The sequence below is a fragment of the Podarcis filfolensis genome, assembly GCF_964270895.1.
Source record: "Podarcis filfolensis genome assembly, chromosome: 7".
Classification (NCBI taxonomy): domain Eukaryota; kingdom Metazoa; phylum Chordata; class Lepidosauria; order Squamata; family Lacertidae; genus Podarcis; species Podarcis filfolensis.
The window spans coordinates 36742889-36750984 of NC_139603.1; the positions used below are offsets into that span (position 1 = coordinate 36742889).

General features: G+C 40.9%; 1 long non-coding RNA gene across 3 annotated transcripts; it reads right to left on the minus strand.

Annotated features, from left to right (window-relative positions):
• Positions 1-1562: 1562 nt before the first annotated feature.
• Positions 1563-7866, minus strand: LOC310766883. 3 transcript variants are annotated; one of them, XR_014550497.1, is made up of 4 exons: positions 7679-7866; positions 5184-5266; positions 4434-4582; positions 1563-3041 (listed from the first exon to the last, which is right to left on the minus strand). It is a non-coding gene; the product is annotated as an uncharacterized lncRNA (long non-coding RNA). The 3 variants fall into 3 exon arrangements; XR_014550498.1 differs by lacking the exon at positions 1563-3041 and adding an exon at positions 3981-4152; XR_014550499.1 differs by lacking the exon at positions 1563-3041 and having other exon boundaries at positions 4176-4582.
• Between the last annotated feature and the right edge of the window lie 230 nt (positions 7867-8096).

The window sequence follows — 8096 nt, forward strand, 5'->3', positions numbered from 1 at the left end:
GGGGGGAGAGAAAGGGAAAACTTTTTCTCTCTCCCACCCAAAGAGCCATTAGCCTTTCAGGCTCAGAGTAATGGTGCTTCAGGAAAAGATCAAAGTTTTTCAGATAAGTATTCCTTTACACAATGTTACTGACACTCCACTTTGTAAACAGTTTTTTTCCCCTCTTCCTTTCCCCCTCCCCCCTTTTTTTTGGTTAAAAAGAACATATAAACATGCCAAGTGAGATAGATAGACTGTCACTTTTTTCCTTTTTCTTTCTTGCTTTGTATGTGAGTTAACTGCTCAGTGAATATCATGGTTGGGCTGTACTGATATAAATGAACTCAGGCCTGTCTTTTGTATAAACAGTCAAATAAAAAATGAAGGGCATATGAAATAATGCCAAGCACGACTTGTGTTTCAGGAACATTGTTTCAAACTTTGATCTCTCTCTTTTTTTTAAAAAAAGGCCTTTGAAGGGAAAGGGCTGTCTTGTCCCTTGGAAAAGGAGAGTCTGAACTAGCAGTGCTGTGTACTAATAAAAAACTTGATGCAGATGGACTTTTTTAGGTTCTTCCTTTAAACAACAGAAGCCATTCTTTAGAAGCAGCCAAACGTAGGTTTTCAGAGTGGACATTAATCACTGGTATATGAATGTACACAGGGGACCTGCAACAAAATTTTGCAGTGTTTCTTTATCTCCTAATAGGAGTGCTTCTCCCAGACAGACAGACAGACAGACAGGCCTTACTCCATGATGCCCCAATTCATTAAACCTTCGCCTTTTGACCTTCCCTCAACACTCCATGGGTACAATGTACACTCAGTACTCATTGCACTGGATTTTGGAGGGTTTGGTCCCTTAGGGGTGTTTTTTTGTTTTTGTTTTTAAAGAGTTATCATACTTCTGTAAACCTGGGCATTTCACCAAGCAAGTGGATCTCCACCTCATCCCAACACAATGATATTCACTGGCCCTGTTCTAACTCCAATTCTGTCATCATTCACCAAATAATTTTCCTGTTAGAGAGAGGCATGCTGCGGAATCAATAAAGTCAAGAGAGATGTGACAGTCCTCCACATGTTGATGGACTCCATCTCCCATCATCCCCAGCCAGCATGGCCGATGCTCAGGGATGTTGGGAGTTGTAGTCTAAGAACTTATGGAAGCCCAAATGTTCCCCAACCCTATTGCTATAGCATACTTTTCGTGGTACAGGCTGGATATAAATGGAGTTCTTCCAAATCCCATGTATCTAATAATAATAATAATAATAATAATAATAATAATAATAATAATAATTTATTATTTGTACCCCGCCCATCTGGCTGGGTTTCCCCAGCCACTCTGGGCGGCTTCCATAGAAACCAGAAATACACTAAAATATCACAGATTAAAAAATTCCCTGAACAGGGCTGCCTTAAGATGTCTTCTGAATGTCAGGTAGTTATTTATCGCTTTGACATCTTATGCCATTTAGCACTATTTATTTAATATATATATATATTCCAACTAATAATACTTAGCACTTTAAAATGTTCAGAGTTATTTGTGTTATCAAATGCAGGACTTGATTCAATACACTGATTTATGTAAAAACTTACATGCCACTTAAATTTCACAAGAAACTCAAGGTGGCTAACAAATCAAAACACCACACTAAAATATATCACAATTCCCATTCCGTAATGGTTTAATAAGGAGTGCTAGAAACTGGACCCTGTCTAAGCAGCTAAAACATTTGCACTCAGTAATCTGCATGATGAAATACTGCCCCTCTCTTGCAATAAAACATATATACCTATTTTCATTGACAGCTATTGTAGAGTATGGCACAGCCTGTCAAATATGATTGGACTCCAATGTGCAGGTTTTACACCAACTGTTGTCTTAGCAAAAATCTGAACACAGATAAATGCAAATGCTGATTTGCAAAGATGTTCCTCCAAAATATTAACAACCTCAAAAGTTTTGAGATAGTTGTTAAGTATATTTAAATAATCACAGTATGCTTATCACATAAAATTATGTATAGCATATAGTATCATAATCTTGTTTTCTTTTCTTTTCTTTATTTTTTGAAATTTTGCAGTAATATTCTGGCCTATTTCACCAATGCATATCTAGGGAAAGAGATATATTACATTTTTAAAATAGAAGAAACTCCTCTTTTAGGAGGTTTATTTTTATCCAGTTTCCCTGTTTCCACAACCCAACTTTGCTTACAAGCATAACTAATATACTTCTTCATTGGGGTGTCTGCTCTAATGACAGACTTTTTGCTAAGTTCCGTAAGAATATTTCCCCTCCCCAGTGCCAAAGAACATAACTGCTGAGTGAGCAAAGCATGAACTGGCTTCTCACTATGAGGACTTTTCCCAACCAGTTTGCAGCCTTGAGAAAAATAAATGAGCTGGATCATCTCAGTTTAGTCCCCAATGAGCAGTAGCAGTAGATCACTTTGCAAAAAAAACCTACCCACACATAATTTGGCACCGTTGATGGAAACCTTTGTGGCAAGAAGCTCAGGGCTTACACATCTGAGATAGTGTGCAGCTAAAAAACACCTTTTGACTTCATCCATGCTGAGTGTTTCTGCATTACAAGGATGGACAGTTTGGGGCGACTGAGATAACAGTGTCATTGCAGAACTGTTGACTTCTCTTACTGCTAAGTGGGCACAAAATGGCTCGTTAGGTCCTCTCTATTTCAGGGCTGTGGAACTTGTGGCGTTCCCAATGCTGTTGGACTCCAGCTCATGCAAACAGTTATAGACCAGTTGTCGTCCAACAGACCACCCACCATAGTACAGATGAAGCAGATCTTCCTGAGGGACTCCGTTGGCTGTTCTACAGCCAGTGGATTGTCGCTTGGTGGTGTCATAGGGGTGTGTCTTCTCAGTGATAGCATCCACCCACTGCAATGCCCTCCCTAAGATAATTTATGAGGTGAAGACTTCTTTTAAAAACTTACGTGTAAGTGTCCTGGATGGGTATAGGCACATCAGGAGTTGGTTGTGGAGCCACTGGTGAGCCCTCCTCCTGGCACAGGCTATCAGCATCTATATAGCAGAAAGTTGGGGAGGAATCCAATTTGGCTTGCATTTAAAGGCGAACCTACCTAATTTGCCCCAAACAATGTGAGAACTAAAACAGTCATCCTTCAAAGTTCACACTTCTCTGACGTTTGCAATGTTTTTCCTCTAGCCAAATGATGTGCAGAAAATTAATATGCTGCGGCGAAGTGTCCTTACAAATGTTCCTATTAGTGAAAACAACACAGAAAATCCCATTGTTTTAGAGAATTGCCTTGCAAAAGTTGTACACAAACATGTGCATCTTGCAAGAAATTTGCGTTAAAACACTAACGAATTTTCAGAATAACTTTTTTATATATAAGTAAACAGGCAAATTGAGGTAGAAATGTGGAGAAGTGAATTTAAGGTTGTAAAAACAAACCGGGATAAAACAAAAATGACAGATTTCCCACCCAATTGCAAAGCGAACGTGTACAGTAAGGCTACTGAAGTACCTGGCCAAACCATAGTAACATTACGTCCTGGCCACTGCAGTGGTTAAACGCCATCTCTGTAGCTTCAAGCACTGGGACATAACATTACAAAGAAAGTGAAAGGATTTATAGACTGTGACTGGCAAACAGGTCATGGGCAATGGGAAAAGCAAAACAGTTGCTCAACCCTTGTTGAGCATTCCCAGGCATCCTCCTTCAGCCAGCCCTCCTCCTTCAACTGGTCTACCAAGGGGAAACTGTAGCCCTGATGGAGAGAACATGGATATATACATCCCCGGTTGGTGATGCAGGCTGAAGGAATCGGACTTTGGGACAAACAACCATAAATCAGGTCTGTCCTGATTAAATCAGGCATAGCTGGCAAGTAAGTTATTAGCCGCCTGCGAAACTAAGTGTGATACAGATACACTCAATTTTGCTGTGTCTCTCACAGTTGTGATGGGAAACAGCTGCAAGACCCAACAAAGAGGAAGGGGGGGGAGAGAGGAAAATATATGCTGGGTTTCAGATTCAGAATCCTATGTTGTCTGTATTCCCTTTCACAAAAGCTTTTCGATTCTGCTATTCTCTTCCTGACAATTACTCTCAGCAGGTGGGCGGGGTCTATTCAAGATGAATGCACTATTGCATCTATAGTACATCTACCAAAGAGAAGGAAAAGTCAGAGAGCAAGAAATGCAAGGGGGGGTGTTTGTTTTTTGTTTTAGTAATGCGCAAAAGGCACCAGTTGGAAAGTTAGGAACTGAAATAACAGATGTTTAAATGTCTGATAATGTTATAACTTGTGGAAAGGAGATACCAGAACTTGGCAAGGATAATAACTAGATCACACAAAGAGTTCTTGTCATAAAATTTAGGGTTGCCATATTTCAAAAAGCAAAATTATCAACACCCACAAAGTTGTTGAGATTTAGAAACCCACCGAAATTTTTGAGATTTTCTTTGGAATTGTTGTGCTTTTTAAAAAGCCTTTGGAGCTGATTCCGCTGTTTCTTCCATCACATTGCCATACATCCGGGTTTCCCCCCCATGCCATTTTTACACCCGAAAACCAGGACGTCAGGAATTTTCCTATACAATTAAGAGTATTTGCAAGGATTTCTGTCCTTCAGCTGCTACAGGGGAGAGCATGTCTATACTTACAAGAGGAACACAAGTGTTCTGTGAATGGGTATATGGAAGGTCAAATTCATGGTAGCTTGGGTCAACCTCAAAGATAATATTTATATTGTATCCCAAAAAATGATTCAATGATGGTAGTTGTAGTCCAAGATTTGAAGAGCACTGGTCTGCAGGGCTGATCTGCAGGGCTGCATGAGCAGGTTGGGCCCAGACCTATGCACATCCATTATAACATCTGCAAAGCGCTCCCATATTGCACACCCGGAAGGCTCTCCACAGACATTACAATGGATGCATGTAGGTCAGGGATGAAGTCTGCACCAGCTTGTAGAATGTCTGAAAAGGGCTTAATGTAGTTTAGTTTTTGCTTCTTTTGGATTAGGGGTTTCTTTTCACCTTTCTGATTTGCTACTGTGTTCCTGCTAAAAAAACCATTCATTTGCTTTTGTTGTCGGTCACCTAGAGCATGCCAAAGTGGGTAAATATGTTGTGCTAAGTAAATAAAATACCTTGACCATTAAAATATATATAAAAAATAAAAATACTTTACTGCCTCATATGTGCTGTTCCATCTGTTTATTCCCTGGAATGTGGTATTTTCGTCATTTTTCTGTTGTTATTATTTTCAGCTCCCTGCAGTGGGTAATGGGGGTATTTTCAAAACAGAAAAGAAACGAGTTAGAAGTAGCTCTTTAACGTTGCTTAGGAATGCGTATAGGTGCTTGGAACATGCATTAATCATACGATTACAGTTTCGTAAGGATCCTAGGCGCACAGGTCTTTTACGCATGTATGGCAGCTGGATTGACAAGACAGACCATGATGGCTCCAAAGGGTCAATAAAACATGTGCCATGAAGGATTTACACAATAGACAGTAATGGCTTCTTTGGAGCTGTTACGGTCTATTGGGTCAATAATAATCCACTTTTTAAAGAGTGCCAAAATATGAATTTACGCAGCAGGCCACACTGTCTTCTGATCTAGCGGATAAATGATATGAATTATCAACATTAGTGCCCACACTGCTGTGCTCACCTAGTGATTTGAGCATAGGTGCACCGCCAAAAATGATGCACGTTACAAAATAACACCTGGCATGATGCAGTGACTGTTTTTAAAGTCACATTAATTTCATAGTTAAGCATGTACTTCTCTCTTCCCCCACCCACTGAGATCTATATTTGTTTCTTTAAAGTATACTTATACTTTCTTTAAATGGTTCAAAACTTTCTCAAGGCGGTTTACAAAACAAAAGCAGGAAGCAACGGAATACGTAAAAAATATAATTCACTACAACAACAGCATTATAATAACACACCAAATAAAAAGAAAGGTATCAGGAACAGTTAAAACTGTAGACTATAAAACCAGCATTAACTAAAAGCAGACTGAAACATTCAGGTGTTTAAGGTCTGTTTAAAATAGTCAAGAGTCAAGGAAATAGGCGAATCTCCCATGGCAGGGCTTTCCATAAGAATGGGGCCAACACAGAAAAGAGTCTGTTCACCAGTCTGATAGATCTTACCAGCAGGCGCATGAGCCCAGGCAACCTCACAGAAGTGGAATCAGTTCTTCAGACAACCTGGTTCCAAGATGTTTACAGTTCTATAGATTATCACCAGCACTTAAAATTGGGTCGGCAACTCATTGGCACCCAGTGAACTTTTGCTGGATCATGGCCACATTGTATTTCAAAGGCTTGCAAACAAAATAATTCTTTATGAAAATTTGTCACTCAATCCTAGTATTATTAACCATGACACTAACACAGTGCAAGTAGCTGAAGGTAGATCAATCTTCATCATTAGCACTTTCATCGTAAATGGAAAACAATTCCAACTGAGTTCGCTGAAATGTTTTTCCATGTTATTGGTGAAACTATAGGTAAGTTCATAACGCCCACTTTCAAGGTGACATTGGCCCACCAAGCTGAAATTTCACTTATTAGGTTCATCAAGGTTAAAGTTTGCATTCCATTGAAATTCTGTTATTTTTTTTAAGCATAAGTGAGGGGTGCAAAAACCCTTACCTGGAATATGGAAAGAAGATGTGTGTGTGTGTGTGTGTGTGTGTGTGTGTGTGTGTGTAGATAGACAGACAGACACATAGACAGAGGTAAATACTTCTGCAAGGTGGCCAGAGTCCCTCATCCAGCACTTTAAAAGTATCTAAGCTGCACCATAGTTTGGTGTCATTCCCAGTGGCAATTTGAGCAGGGGGTGGGGCAGGGGAGATGGTTGCCCACTTAGCATTGGCTATTTCAATTTTTGTGTGTGAAGGGCTTTATTCCTGCAAGCTGCTAAAGGATCTGATCTCCTTAGTGCTATTTTTCAGGGATGGAAATAGGTGCTGGAACTCACCATGAATGCCTCCCTTGTTCTCTTATCGTGGCAATGGCGCCCACCTAAGAGGTGTTGGAACTGAGTTCCAGCTGAAAAAAAGCCCTGGATCTTCTGCATATTTTTGATGCTTGTTACTTTTCAGCCTCCGTTATCACAGAGTTGTTTTCAAGCAGCATGCACGTTGCAACCTGCGTTTTTCAGCAAGTTTAAGTAGCGCTTTGCATTTTGGTGGTGCAGGGGTTACGTTCAGGAAAAGAAAACTCAAATCCCACTTGCACATACATCAATCTGTTGCGTGTGGGTAATGGAGCTTGCTGGATTGCATCCTTCAAGGATAGTAACCTAGTAAAATACAGACCTTGACTTGCTCAGCAGAGAGCAGAGAACAGATGACAAGAAAGAAACACCAGGATCACCCACTATCCCCCCCCCACTCCGGCTGCCAAATCACCTGCCTTTGCCGTGTCTGTTTTTAGTGAGTATCTTCCATCTACAGTATTGACTGGTTTATCAGGCAGCAGGTATCTCTATCAGTCTATCTTGAATTGTTATCCAACTGAAGATTAAACACGTCTGCCTCCTCCTTGTGATTTCCAGTCTTCACATCGCAAAGTTTTCAATCAAATTTCAACGGTGTACATTTAGCTTAGAGAACTCTGAGGACTTATCTTGCTAAAGCAGGTGATTTAGGCCATATTTACCTTGTACAGTTCCAAGATATCGCTACCTGCTGCATTTAGGCCTTGGAATGATTTCCAAGGCCTTCCCACCCAGCCTCCTTTCAGTTGCCTTGTCTCTCCACAGCCAGGCTCCCAGCCAGTGCCGGATTTATGTATAGGCTAAGTAGGCTGAAACCTAGGGCCTCTAAATCTAGGGGGCCTCACCAGCCCTCCTGATCCCCAGCAGGAAGTCTCCCCTCTCCCGAAATTGCAAACCCAAGAATTCATGTGAATTCACTCAGGCCTCTAAATCTAGGGGGCCCCACCAGCCTGCCCTCTCCCCAGTGCCGCAGTCTCCCCTCTCCCAAAATTGTAAACCCAAGACTTCATGCAAGAGCAGGGCAACTCAGGCCCAGCAACTATTAGAGTCAGGGCTAGCCAGTGGGGCCCAATTTGAAGC